Below are 14655 nucleotides of genomic sequence, written 5' to 3' on the forward strand. Positions count from 1 at the left end.
AAATTATCTTGCCTTGATATGCATCCTTTTGTTTTACATTAGATAAAAACACTTCCAAATGATCGTGTGCAATTCGTCTACGCCAATTCCCATGCGACAATCGTTCACCCACATGGTGTGTGCCAAGGCACCGTCCTCGCGCCAATCCTTTTTCTAATTTACATTAAAGACCTTCCAATAAATCATGTAGCATTCGTTCGTTTCTTCGCTGACGATTGCGTCATATAGCGGCCTATAACTGCTTACTAAGCCCAGTCTACATTCGAAAGCCCTTCCGAGTACAAGAGCGGTGCGACAACTAGCTAGCGTCCTCAAATCTTCAAAAGCTCCCACATATCTCTTTCCACTACCACCACCGATAATGTGCAACCAATATATTCTATTAAAAACTTCCTACTTAACAATACTGTCTCGATTAAATACTATTGTGCTTACATCCGTCATAATTTCGTCTGATGATCAATCAATCAATCAATCAATCAATCAATCAATCAATCAATCAATCAATCAATCAATCAATCAATCAATCAATCAATCAATCAATCAATCAATCAATCAATCAATCAAATCAACTTTATTCGCCTTACAGATGGGTACAGGGGAAGGAGCAGCCACAAAAAGCTGCACAGAGCAGCTTGACGGTGCGGCTGCCCACCATGTGATTGACAGCAACGGGCCGAACAGATTAAAAGATACAGCAGAGGAACTTGAAACACGTATGAAGTAAAACATAACAAAATGTGCTTAACAGCCATGGTTAGCAGGGCAACAGAATCAGCAAAATGAATTCAACAGGTGCATGTCACAGGTATTTATAACAACAAAAATACAACAGATATATAATACGCGTTACAAAAAATATTCTTTCAAAACCGATTTAGAGAGTTTACCGATCTCAATTGAGTTACTTGTGAAGTTATTCAGCAGTCTGGATAAAGTGAAAGTTAAGGATCGACGGTCGTAGTTGTTGTGGGGTGTAGGAGTATACCATATGTCTGGATTGCGTTGTATGCTGTAATATTTTTCTTTAACTTCGCTAGGCCCTCGTAAAAGCGGTTGTTATTTTTTATAGCTGCAAGGTATGACTGGGCCAACCGGTATTCGTAGTAATTGCTAACTTTAATTATTTTAAACTTCTTGAAGAGTTCAGGCGTGTGGAAATTATATGGCACATTCGCTATTATCCTTGCAACTTTTTTTTAGACTAGGAAAAGCTGGTTAAAGTTCTTGCTAGTTGTCGTTCCCCAGACCAAGTGTGCATACGTGAGTTGCGGTAAATATAATAACAGTTTAATTCGTTCAGGTAAGATATGCCTACATTTATTGATGACACCAACAGTTTTACATATTTTCTTATAAATTTGTTCGACGTGAGAGTCCCAGGTAATATTTCGAGAAAAATGTACGCCAAGAACTTTTAAACTGTCCTCCACCTGGATTATGTCTCTGCCAAGGTACACCTTTGGTGAGGCAGCGAGTTTGTTTTTCGGACGAAAAAGCACTGCCGTTGTTTTATCCACATTTATCACTAGGGAGTTGCGCTGTGTCCACGCCAAGAGCGTCGGAAGTGTTGTAACCGATATTTTTTTCTATTTCTTCGCTTGTTTTACCGGTGATGAGCAAAGTGGTGTCATCCGCATAACAGATTACCGAAACTTGCGGCCTTGACAAGAGGGAATGCAAATCATTTACGTAAACGGAAAATAAAAGGGGCCCCAAAATGCTGCCCTGGGGCACGCCTGTGATTATAGATTTTAGGTCAGAAGAATGCTCGCCTATTAATACGTACTGCTGACCCCTTGACCACGTGATGTCCCCTTAACCACATAACGATCTCAGTTAGCCGTGTCCTTGGCTATTTGCGCAGAATACTGGCCCTGCCTTGGCCTCAAAAGCATTACTACTTAACTACTCCTCTTGCGTGTGGCCTCAACTTAAGTATACAAATGTCCCTTGTGGCACCACCAAGCCTCTTTCACTAACACCCCATATTCTGTCGAGAACTGCGCCACTAGATTTACTCTCTCAGACGACTCGCACCAATTCGGTGTTACGGCTGTAAAAACAGAACCTAATCTTTCAACACTTAACACTCCCGTAAGGTAGCTCTACATATTTTTTTGTAGTACGCGTTTTATTCGAAGCGTGCCCATACTGACCTGTTAATTACGTTTTAATGGTAATTTTTATTCGAACCTCCTAAGAGGGGAATGACATACCTATACTTTAGTTGCCATTATCACCGGCTAGTCTTAGCTTCAAGCAGGCCCTTGCAGAAGTGCTACCATATCTGCTGTAATCTCACCTTCTTGCTGTTACTGTGTACTTGCTGTAACGTTACTCTCCCACACGTCATGTAAGGTTCCAATGGTCCTTTTGATAAATAAATAAATAAATAAATAAATAAATAAATAAATAAATAAATAAATAAATAAATAAATAAATAAATGTTTTCTCGAAAGGCCTTATCCTGAAGCAAGACGCTGAAGTTGGAAAGTCTTCTCGAAAGTTTCGAACTCGTGGCGCAATTCCGCAGCGTCTTGCTTGACTCCGGAGTCTTGAGACAGACTCCGAAGCAAGACACTGCTGCATTGCGCCACGAGGTGAAACCTTTCGAGAAGACTTCGAACACCAACACATCAGGAGTGAGTAAGAAAAAAACAGAACAGAACATCGAAAAACGATCGCGCAGTGGGAGAGCTTCGCTTTGCCAGAGCTCAACGCAAACAAAGCGAAACGTGCCTCTGTCGCTGCCGCCGTTTTTTCTCTCTCTCCCCCCGCATTTTCCCTTTCAGCGCAAACTAGTGGGTTTTTCTCCGTGATCTCTGGAAGCAAGCTTTACACTTGCACAAGTACGGCATACGAGTCCCGAGTGCTGCGAGAAAGCGATAAAAATTAGCAGTGCCAGGTTATACGTAGCGTGAGCTAAGGTTCAGCAATCTAATTCAATTCAGTCCAGTCCAGTCCAGTCCAGTCACTGCTCCTCGCGCATGCGCAGCACGGTTCTCCAGGAGCCAGGTGAAACGGCTATCAAGCGGCTCCGGCGCAGCGTCAGACTTGGCTACTGCGCAACGGAGGCGCACAGCTGGGCATGCGCCGGCGCCAGTGTGTCTGTCGCGGCCATGACATCACTCTTATGGAATGTGCAGACCCAATTCTCTACACACCCGTACTCCAATCCAATACAATCCAATTTAATACAATCCGATCCAAATACAATCCAATCTAATCCAATGCTCCTCGAACTTGCGCAACACGGCCTTTCAGGGTCCACGCGAAACTGCTCAACGTCGGCCAGTGTAGCTTACGCTACAAAAACTCCCACCTCCCCTCGCGGGAATCCCTGTGTAGATGCGACGCATAGGCGGAGCGCCGAAGGGACCGCGTTTTATAGCGCTCATAACGTTGAGGGGATTGCGTAAGCCAGTCCCAGTCGATGACGACGTTGGCGTACTTGTAAAGCGGCGTGGACTCTAGGTGTTTGAGCCAAGCGTGGATGCTGCTTCGCCGGAGAACGGCACACCGGTTACATGCGCAGCGCGCCCGAAGGAGAGGAAACCGCGGAAGAGAGAGTACTGCACATGAGCCGGCCCCAGAGCGTCTGCCGCGGCTATGACGAAACGTGCCGCGGCTATGACGCAACACAATCCAACACAATCTACTTTAGTCCAATCCAATCCAAATCCAATCCAATCCATTCCAAGCCAAGCCAAGCCAAGCCAAACCAATCCAATCCAATCCAAACCAATCCAATCCAATCCAATCGAATCCAATCCAATGCCCCTCGCGAGAGTGTTCGCTATCGGAGAGGAGAGGGGGTGAGCGGCGGAGAGCGCAGATGGCGCGGCGAGGAGAACGGGGGAGGGGCGGACAACGCCGACGACGACGACGACGCCGGAGGGACAAGGCGAGTGAATCAGATGCTCTGCATCTAAAAACGATCTCTAACGCGGTGTGCGCGAGTATAGGCATAAGCGTGCTGCGAATGCTCGAGACGCTATGGGCAATTCCGATTCACGCTCCTCTGTTGCGAGTACGTGCGATATTATAGCGAAGCTGTTAGCTTCTCGTTGGTCAGGATTTTTTCTGGCGTCCGTGGACAGAAAAATGTTGGAAGCGGAGAGAATGAGCTCGACGAGGTCACACGTGTGTCCCCGAGGAGTAAGAAAAAAAAAGAAAGAAATATGCGCAGCTTGCACTAGTGGTGCAAGGCTGTAGAAACAACAGAGCTGGGGTCGACCTAACGTCTTCCGGTTTTGCTAAGTTTTGCTAGGCTTTGCTAAGTTCTGTTAGGTTTTGCGATGTTCTTCCTAGGCCATGTTTAGTCGGATTTTAGAGGTCCGCTCCGGCCTCTCCCCCACACTGTCAGCGGATCCCAGAAGGGAAGAAGATAGGTCCATCCCTAGCTCCTCTGTTTCACAAGCCTTGCACCCCTCTATGAAAGCTGTGTCATTTTGTTTAGGGGCGAAGCACCTTAGGACCTCGCTTTTTCCGTGGCTTGTCCCTTGGCGTCCATGTACACAGTGTTGCGCATGCGTGAGGAGCTTTGGATAGGGTTGGATTGGATTGGATTGGATTTGTATTGTATTGGATTAGGTTGGATTGGATTGAAATAAATTGAATTGTATCGGATTGGACTGGATTGGAATTGTATATACTGTACACACGCATTGTCACTCATTTACATGCGCGAGTGGGCAATGCCACGGGTGATTTACGGTAAGAACAATCCCCAGTGCTTCACCCACTCGTCATGATTCCCTCCGTGGAGATGCGTGAATTTTGGCGTTTTAGTGGCCCGAGAAAGATTATCCCTTGTGAAATAGTATAGTAAGGGGTGCGCATACGTATACGCCCCTTGTGCTCAAACTCGAGAAAGCGCAAAAGCCGGCTTCACTGTAATAGTACTCCATCTGCGGTGGTGCTTCCTTTACAAGTGGCGCAGTGTTTTTGTTGTTTCCTTTTATTTTTGCTAACGCCGCCGGACCAAGCTCAAGATTAAACCATTGTGTTGTTAAAAATGGCCGCGTATCTTCTCGCTTCGCTGCAAATGTAGTCGAAAGACGGTATTCTTCTGTCGCCCCTGCCACGTGACTGCCCCTCCTTGAGCTCCCTCCACCGCTCATGTCTCACGTTATTCCCCTCCTGCATCAGTCCTCTGATGACAAACGCCTTTGAGGTCTGAATTTATTTTTTTCCACTGATGATGATGATGATTAAAGGCCTCCCCTTTGAATCGGGATGACGGCGTGCGCCATCTAGCCTATCTTAGTAGTTTGAATTTAAATTTAGTCCCTCAACTCGGATTTCTTTTTAATTCTGCCCTGCCGCTACCCCTGGCTGGGATGTTATTTTATCGACTTCCCTGCTTTTTTCTACCAATACTCTAGCTGCTGCTTAGTAATACCAGAGTCCTTCAATGCTTTACTGGTCACGAAACTGCTCCGTAACTCAATGGGAGAGCTTCATATGCTGCATTTTTCCGCCGCGCGGTGGCGCCACCCTCTCACTGAGGTCACTCCTCGGGCGGTGTTGCGCTGGCTCAAACGGCGGAGCCGCGGCGAGTTGTGTTTGTTTTGTGCGGGAAAAAAATGTAACGTGCATATCGCGCTCTTGTGATGCGACTTAAGTCGTGCAACGACGATGCCGAACATGTGTTGCGTCCCGGGATGTCGTTCCTTGTACAACGATACCAAAGAAAATGTTTCCTTGTTCTGTTGACCGAGCGACGGGCAGCTGTGTGAGAAATGGAAGGGTGCCATTCCAAGGCAAGCAACGGGAGATTTCAGCTTCGATTATAAGTGTGCGACAGTGTGTGGAAATGCACTGTGTGTGAGAATGGAAAAAGCAATGTACCATTTTGAGAGCATCGTGGGCCTAGAATTGTACAAGGCTAACTTAAAGCCGGATTTTTGTCATATCAGTCAGGTTGTAACGGTGCTTCATTACCTGTTTGCAAACTTGTATTAATTTGCGCTCAGGCTCGCGTGTAAAAAAGCTTTGGGACATCCTTGTACTTTTACTTTTCATATTTCCGCGAATTATCCCTTAGGGTTCGTTTTGTTTGTTTTGTAACCGCGCGTGGCCGATTCCGGTTTCTTATCTGGCGTTTCAACCGGAGCGCCCGTTTGCTCTTTTTGTCGTACGTCCCATCAGGCAATATTGTTTGATATGAAAAGGGTGCCACCTTGTCGCTAACTTGATTTTTTGTTTCTTCGACAATGTTCTCGATCCTATTTCCATGGATCTGAAAGTAATAACGTTCCAAGAGTAATGCATGCATAGCAAACGCCGCGCAGCTCATTTTATCGACGTTCATCTGTTCACGTCACACTGCGGACTGCTTCTTAGACGTTTGTGTTTCATTCTAGTCTTTTGTAGTGCAGGACATCGCTAGCTCGCTGCGTTCAGAAAAGCTTTGCGTCGTTCTTGGCTACGTGGCAATATTCTGTTTCCTCCGTGTGCTGCACATCGCAGCGCGAAAAAATAAATTTTTGTACGCTGGACCACGCTCTTTTGTCTCCCTTCGTAACATAGAAATTTTTTGTTGCGTGTGATAAAATCAGTTTCATTGTTCTTTTTTCGCTTCCTGTTTTTGCAAGGATTGCAAAGCGTGGAAGCAGAAAGACACATGGAGTAACATATATCTCTTCGTGTTTTGATCCTTCGCGTTTCTGCAGCGTTTTTAGATGTTCTCAAGTATGTACCCACTCATCGCAACGACAATACTATTGGACTATCTCTCTTAGCGTTCTGTGCATTACAGAACAATCAACGGATTCATTAAGCGTAGTCTGAACGACGCGTACTTGGTTTCTTTCAGTTTTTTATTGTATTATCGATAGGCCCGCAGCAGTCCGTCACTACACAGCTACCGTATGTGTGGTATTTACAACTTTGCTTTAAGAAAAGAAGCAATATAGATTTAAAAATCGGTAAACACGACGTCGCAGCGCTTGTGCCAGAGCACACAGAAGCCCTTGCCGTTCGCGGCCGAAGTCTACGGTAACTTACTTCGAAAAATAAAATCCCATTGAAGGCAGGTGATAAACACAATTACTGGACTATTCATCGCTAACTACTACGAAAAAAAAACACACTTAATCAGAGCGCAGACGCCAAAAGCAGCGAGCGTTTGCACGCCAAGAGCTGGCAAATACGCCGCACGCGCGGCGGCTGGATGACCTTCGTGCGGCGGTGGCGCCTGTAGTGGCGCGCGCGGTCCCTATATGAAGCGAGCGCCGAAGTTTCGTGACCAGTAAAGCATTGAAGGACTCTGGTAATACCTACTGCTGACCAGCTAATGCTTCCATCAATTGGGAAGCCCAGTGCCTCAGGAAGTAGGACTTTCCCCCCAATTCTATCCGGCTGAATCTTTTCGCATCCTATTACTATGTGGTCGATTGTTTCTTTATCCCTGCCACATACAACACATGTCTCATCCTGGGACGAATATTTGCTCATGTAGGTTCGAGTTCTCAAGCAGCCAGCCCGCGCCTCAAGAGCAACGCACTACCTTTATTGTTGTCATAAAAGTTCTCTTTCCGGATCTCTTTTTTGCTTGCTTTGTAGATTCCCAGCGATCCCTTCTTTTCCATCCTCTCTTTCCACATGAGCGTCTCTGTTTCCTTCACTTGCTTTTTAACTGCCCCCCCTTGTTTATTTGCCGCGGTCAAGGTATATTTAGTCGCCAGCTTTCGCGTCCTCTTTCGCCATTGGGTGTCCACACTTTTAAGGTACAGGTACCTGTGCACTGGCTGCCCAGTTCTCATCTAAATGTGTAAGCCGCTCCTCAAAACGTATCTTACTTTGCGCTTCCCTCGCCTCAAATGAAGCCCAACCCATATCGCCTTGTACCGCCTCATTTGTAGTCTTACTGTGAGCTCCCAGTGCTAATCTGCCGACTGCCTTTTGGTTAACCTCCAGTCCCGACAGGATATCGGACTTTAGGCATAATACGGCATTAGAGAACGTGAGCGCCGGCACCATTACCCCTTTCCAGATGCCTCGCACTACCTCGTACTTATTGTATCCCCAAAGTGCTCTATGTTTCATTACTGCTGCATTTCGTCTCCCTTTCAGTTTGAGGTGTTCTTCATGGGCATGTGGTCACTTTCGCACGGTCACTTTCGCACGGCTGAAGCGCCATCTGTTGGCACCTTTCGCTACTGTTTGGCTTGGCACTCGCCCTACGAGCTCCGAGCTTCAGAGCGAGACGCTTTGGTATTTTGGCGTGAAAATATTGTTTTTAACGCAAAAAATAAGCTTACGTCTAGGCTTAATTAAACTGTCAGTGCTGTCAGTTATGTGGTCACGTTTTGCTTCAAATACGCCAATATTTTATATTTGCTAGCAGTATGAAGTACGCTGCTACCAGATTAGGTCGTTTGGAAGCGTTTTGCCTTTTCAACGTCTTGACGTAGAATTGTTTTAAAAATTTGGTCAGAAGGCGGACAAACAGACAGACAGACAGACAGACAGACAGACAGACAGACAGACCAAAATTTTCGGGTGTAAGTAGCCCAAGAAAAACCATCGTCCCTTAAAAAGAGCAAGCCGAAAAGACGATGAACCCGCCACAGCCGTTCACGTACTTCCAGAGAACGAAAAAAAGAAAATTCGAGAAAAGAATGAGCGCGACACACCGCATGCGATTTAGCGTGCGTGTGTGCGTATACGTGCGTGCGTGTGTGGCCCGCTAGGTGCGCAAAAAAATAAAGCCTGACAATACGAAGAGTAAACAGTGGAGCTGTGGTTCTCGGGCTTGAGTCGACTCGAACGTCCACGGGCGCCCGCCCGAGAACAGCAGCGCCGTCGCCGCGCAAATTCTACGGTTTACGCAAAAGAAGCGGCAGCTAAACTTTCACAGTGGGTGGCACCATCCCCTATCCCTCCCCTGAGCCGCCCCTGCCAGGGTTACTGGATGCACGCGCTCTCCATCACTCCGTCGAGGCGCCCAAGTCCTTCGAGATCACTGCGTCCTCTTCTGGTAACCAGTTTGTGCGAGGCCAGAGGTGGGAGACCTGCTGGAGACATACGGACGGACGTGATCAGATCATGGCGCTCAAAATGCGGCGGGGTATTGCGGGCAAGGTTCTTGATTGCCGGTTACTACACTCCTGCGGCAGGGAAGCCATTCACCTACTGATACACTTAATTCATATTTACACGACCGTGATTACCGCGAACATAAATGTCCCCCTTGAGACTGATATTGCCTCTTGAACAGCTGCAAAAGCTCAGAGGCTCCGATCTGGAGATTCATTCATAATGCGTATGAAGCCGCGTGAATTAAATCCGTGCGCGATTTTCAGAGAACAAAAATCTCCACCCGCGCCCCGCTGCCCAAGAATTCGCTTTTTTTTCCCTACCTCTGCAGTTGCCGAGGACTCGAAATGGCGTGCCTCGAACCGATTCACTACCGGGCGCAACGGCTTTTTTTTTTTTTTTTTTGCCATGCGTCGCCACCCCCGTCGTTTCAGGGTCACAGAAAGTCGGCTGCACGGCAATGTGTCACGCCAAACAGCGATCTCGACGGCGCGAAATCAATGTTAATGCATTCCGGCTCGTCGCCTCCCGCGCCGGCACGAGGGGAAACTATGTCGAGCCAATCTTAAGGCTCGAAGAAAAATTTGCCATTCCTTCTAGAGAGAGTTGAGAAGCGCGAAAGCTAAAAGTGCGTCTAACTTAAATTCGCTGAAAATGCTTCCAATCGACCGTCAAACCTTCAATGACCCAAACAGCAGACCAAGAACGAACCCACGCGACGACTTTCCGCGCTCTAACCAAACGCATCTACGAACAATCTAGATGTATACCGATACGTGCTTTATGAGGCTATTGTACTCCTTCTTTGTGATCGATGCGACTATTTTGTTATCTAGAGGCGTTTGTTTTTCGCGATTTTCAAGTAACCGTTTGGACTCAACTGGAAGTCAGGTTTCACTCACGCGCCGGGGGTTCAGTACGATACCTTTCAGGGTATCACCAAATATTATGGAAATTGTAGGAGGGTGCTGGCACCGCCTCACCCCGAGCTAACCAGGGAGGAAGCGTCCACGTTCAGACAGCTGCAGACGAATTCACTGATGACCCCGGTCGTCATGAAGCACATACAGCCAGAACTCTATACGGACGACACGTGCGTGTTGTGTAACAATGCTAGGGCCTCGACCGCCCACTTACTGTGGGACTGGGAAGTGCGACCTAACGAGGCGGCAACCGGGACAGACCTACCGCCGTGGATCCAAGAAGCAGTTCGCAGTTGTGACAAGGACACCCAACTATCAGCCGTCCAGCAGGTCCTGGCGGCCCTCGAAAAGCAGCACCGGAGCGAAAGCTGCGGGGCGACGCCCTCCCTTACGGGGCAGCGGCGTCCAACCCCGTAGGGAGTAGCGAAGGTGTGGTCCGAGTAGGGGTGACGTCGGGATCTACGAGTGGCTACGTCCGGGCGCAGTGTACACACTGTGTCTGTTGCAGGCACTCAACAAAGTCTTTCTTCCTTCCTTCCTTCCTTCAGAGATCTTATCAGTGTTTTTTAGTCGGCCAACCAGTTTATGGGGAAATGCATCAGTTTATTGACAGGACGCCGTCTGCCCCACCAAAAAAACTTGCGCTTTTAAAAAAAAACCGTCACCCCTTTCCAAGTCTCTGGTACAAACTCTGGTACAAACTCTGGTACAAAGTCTCTGGTACCCCGAGGTGCCCTAGATACGTTATAGCGTGCTTCGCACCACCCCACTTCTTATCATAAAGCGTTTCTTATGACAATGAAACGCACCGCTTGGTTTAGCAATATCCCTAAGTATTTGTACACTGGTTCACTAGCGGTATCGCTTCCTGTATATTCAGTACCAGTGAACTACTCCCTCCGTCTTTGAAGACCGTAACCCCTGATATCTGTGAGATAAAGTTTAGGCCTACATACTTTGCTTCCTCACAAATGTATACAGTGAAAGCTCGTTAATTGGAGCTTCAATAATTCGAATTTATTAATAATTCTAACTGTCCGGCCAAGTCTCCATAGAAGCCTATGTGTTGAAAAGCCTGGTGATTGGAATGAAGGGAGTCTCCGCTACGGGTATTTTGAACTTTGCGCCACTGCGCCGGCAGCTTGGGGCCTGGCTCACGGCCAGGGAAACGGCCACATGACGCTACGCCGCCTCCGGAAAGGAGCGGAGGACAGAGAGAAGTCGAATCGGTAAAAGCAATTCAAAACACCCGTAGCGGGCGTTTTGGAAGGAGTTTCTTTGGAAGGGGCTACGTAGATGCGCACACGACTTCAGGGTGTTGGTCGCGCTGACAAATGGCATCTATTTTGAGGTAAGAAGCGCAGATAGAACCTGTCGCTGCTGCAGTGACCACGAGAGGTGGCCGCCGAAGCACCAGTGGGGCCAGTCCATCGCTCGGTGCAAGTAATGACCGGATGGTATATGCTACCCGTCTACTTTTTCAGTATCGGAGTACGTTAAAAGGAGGCTTTCCGCTACATTTGCTCATTAGAGAAAAAAAGTTCTAGCTTGCGCATTCAAGCATAAAAGGCAGGTGTCGATCGCGGCCTCTTTCAAGTATTCAGTTGCTGACATGCTCTACTGCATCACAATCGCATTGTGCGGCTTTTGTGCTTCACTTTCACTAGTTCGAACTTTCATTGATCCGAACTGACGAGATTTTTGAATTAACGAGCTTTTACTTACTGTACAAGTTGGTGTAAGTTCTTCGTATTGCCTGCTAGTAACACCATGTGGTCGCCGCACACCATTCCTACCAGGTGTCCGTGGCCGTCATATGAAAAGCCAGAGTTAATGCAGCTCTTCCGCATGCCTTCATATTCCGTTAAGGGAAACGTGAACAACAGAGGGCGCTTGTCACCAATACGCGACAACTCCGCCCTTGTTTTTGATGAACGTTATGGAAACAAAATAACAAAAAAAGCGAAAAACCCGAAACTGCGGGGTACTGGGAGAACAAAAAAGCTAGTTATACAGGTAGGACGGCCTGACGAACGTGAGCCACCGAAGCTCGCCACCAAACACCCGGTCCATTTCCTCCGGTGACAAGAGCAGTCTTGAAGAGAAGAGGGAGGAGGTGAAATGAATTTAAAGGGACCCTGCTACACTTTTTAACTGTTTTTCTTATCTTAAATTCTTGCAGAACGTAGTCAACCAACCCATCCAGTACTTAGATTAGGAGGTCGCAAAGTGCATCGGCCAAGAATTGCGACTATTGCGAATTGCGGCCAAGAATTGCGCCCATCAGGTAACTTAGAAACTAGCTCAACAGATTTTTCTCCCTTTCCCGGTCTTGGCGTTCTTTTACCGCTGGAATGACGTCATTACAGCGGTGTAACGACTACTGGGGCCCGACTACTGAAACGACGCGGTAGCGCCATGCAAATGCATGTGTTGTGGGGTTGGGGCCGTCGCTTTGAGTGAGGATTAGGCACCACACAAGCCAAGAAAAGCACTGTGGCAAGGGCACAAAGCGACGGGCACTGTCCCCCGTCATTTTGCGTGTCGCTTTGTGCCCTTGCCACAGTTCTTATATTGGCTTGTGTGGTGCCTCATCCTCACTCAAAGCGACGGCCCCAATCCCACACCACATGCATTTGCATGGCGCTACCGCGTCGTTTCAAAGCGACGCCCCGTCTTTTTAGAGAACTGGGCCCCCGGTCGGCTCTCCTTTAGTTGCATCAATGAAAGCATTCCATAGCCAGTTTAAAAACAAAGCCACAAAAGCAAAGCAGAAACGGAAGGCGGATACTTCTGCTGCGACGAGCAAAAGACGCAGTGCCGCTCCGTGCCGACGATAACTGTAGCTTTCGCAGTGCTGCCAGACGCGAAGGAAACAGTGAAAGCGTTTATCGGAAGTGTTGCAGGGTCCCTTTAAGATGACAAAAAGGTGATGGTTGCTACTGCATGCCCTTTGCACGGAAGCGAAGGTCGTGCAGTTTCTACTCTCCCTAGTGGCCGGGCGTACCCAGCAGCCTGTACAGAATGAATGGCTGTCTGTGCTGGCGAAGCGAAAGCTATTATGAACATCAATACCGGCAATACCGGAGTGGCGTTTCTATTTCATGGTCCCCGGTCTGTAGTCGAAACTCGTACCCAGCCATCTTCGAAAAGATCTGCAGGACGTCATTAACCTGTCCCAAGTTTCTACAAGCCCCCCAAAATAGCGTTCATTCACTCAGTTTTGCCGGGGTGTTATAACCAGACATATAAACTTCGCTATTTCAATAAAAAGTCTCTGTCTGGCGCGCAGCAACAGCGCTTGCTTCACATGAAAGGCGGCAAGGGAAAAGAGTAGGAGGCACGTCCACAAAACTTCTAGTGCGTCGGCGTTGTGTTTCTTTCGGGAGAACGCCAACCGGTCGCCGTGCCAACCGCACGCGCGACGAATTCTGCGGTGCAAGGCCGGAACTGTCAACCGCAGTTTCCCCTTTGTCGGTGACTGGATGAACTTGGAAAGAGCACGGATGGACGTATTTATCTGTACAGCCGGAAGGGCCTACCAGTACAGAGAATATAAGAATAGAACTCGGTTGCTTATACATTACATAAAATCTAAAATATTTTATATCAAGAGCGTGTAGAAACACTCAAGTAAAAGGTCGGACACAAGCGATTCAATAACAAGGACGTCTACTAGCGTATCGGCAAGGGACTTGCCTTCATCAGAGTAAGGTTACAGATTTAGTTCACAGATTGATCTAGATCTGTAACATTACCCTGATGAAGCTAAGTTCCTTGCCAATAACTAAGTACACGTTGTTGTGCCAGAGCGCCTGGCCCAAATACGTTGCACGAGGCGACGCGCCGACAGCGAGGCTGAGCCACGCCTCTCCCTTTCGTCGCTGCGGCGCGGCCGAATCCCGCATCTCAGAACGACCAAATAAGGGCATGTCGCTACGCCTGGAGGCGAGGTCACGGAGACGGCGGGGGCATCGCCCTCCCTTTCCCCATTGGCAGCGCAGCTGACTCACCGCCTCGCTACCATTCGTCGGAATTCATACTTCAGGCAGCGAGAGCCCTGATTGGAGCTATTCGAACTTCTCGGGGCCACAACGAACTTCCCGGGGTATAAAAGAAGCCCGGAGACTCTCATCGTCGGCATTCCTCGGCGGCTTCTCTCCGGCGGCACTTTTCAGAGGCACCGAGTGAAAGGGTGCTGTCGCCTTTGTGCGATTCATGTAACGTTTGCTTACCCTGTACATACTGTATATGAATGTTACTTCTACTTTTCGTCGGCTCAAAAACTTCATCGCTCTGCTCTGCGCCGCGTCGATAGCAGACAGAGCAAGGCAACGTCGCTACACCGGTGACTAAGCTCGGATGGCCCAGTCCCATTCCCAACAACGTTCTTGTTATTGTTCTTCACCTGTGTCCGACTTCTTAGTTATATATATATATATATATATATATATATATATATATATATATATATATATATATATATATATATATATATATATATATATATATATATATAGAGAGAGAGAGAGAGAGAGAGAGAGAGAGAGAGAGAGAGAAAGAGAGGTGGAGTTTGGAGTTGTCGCAAAACTAAATCATGCGGCCGCTGGATGACCTCCTTTTCATCGAGTCGCCGTGACGGTCGACGAATCGGGGTCTGCTCGACGAGGGGTGGCAAACGAAT

Source organism: Haemaphysalis longicornis, unplaced genomic scaffold (assembly GCF_048455015.1).
Source record: "Haemaphysalis longicornis isolate Haplotype H1 unplaced genomic scaffold, Haemaphysalis longicornis Haplotype H1 scaffold_10, whole genome shotgun sequence".
NCBI classification, from domain to species: domain Eukaryota; kingdom Metazoa; phylum Arthropoda; class Arachnida; order Ixodida; family Ixodidae; genus Haemaphysalis; species Haemaphysalis longicornis.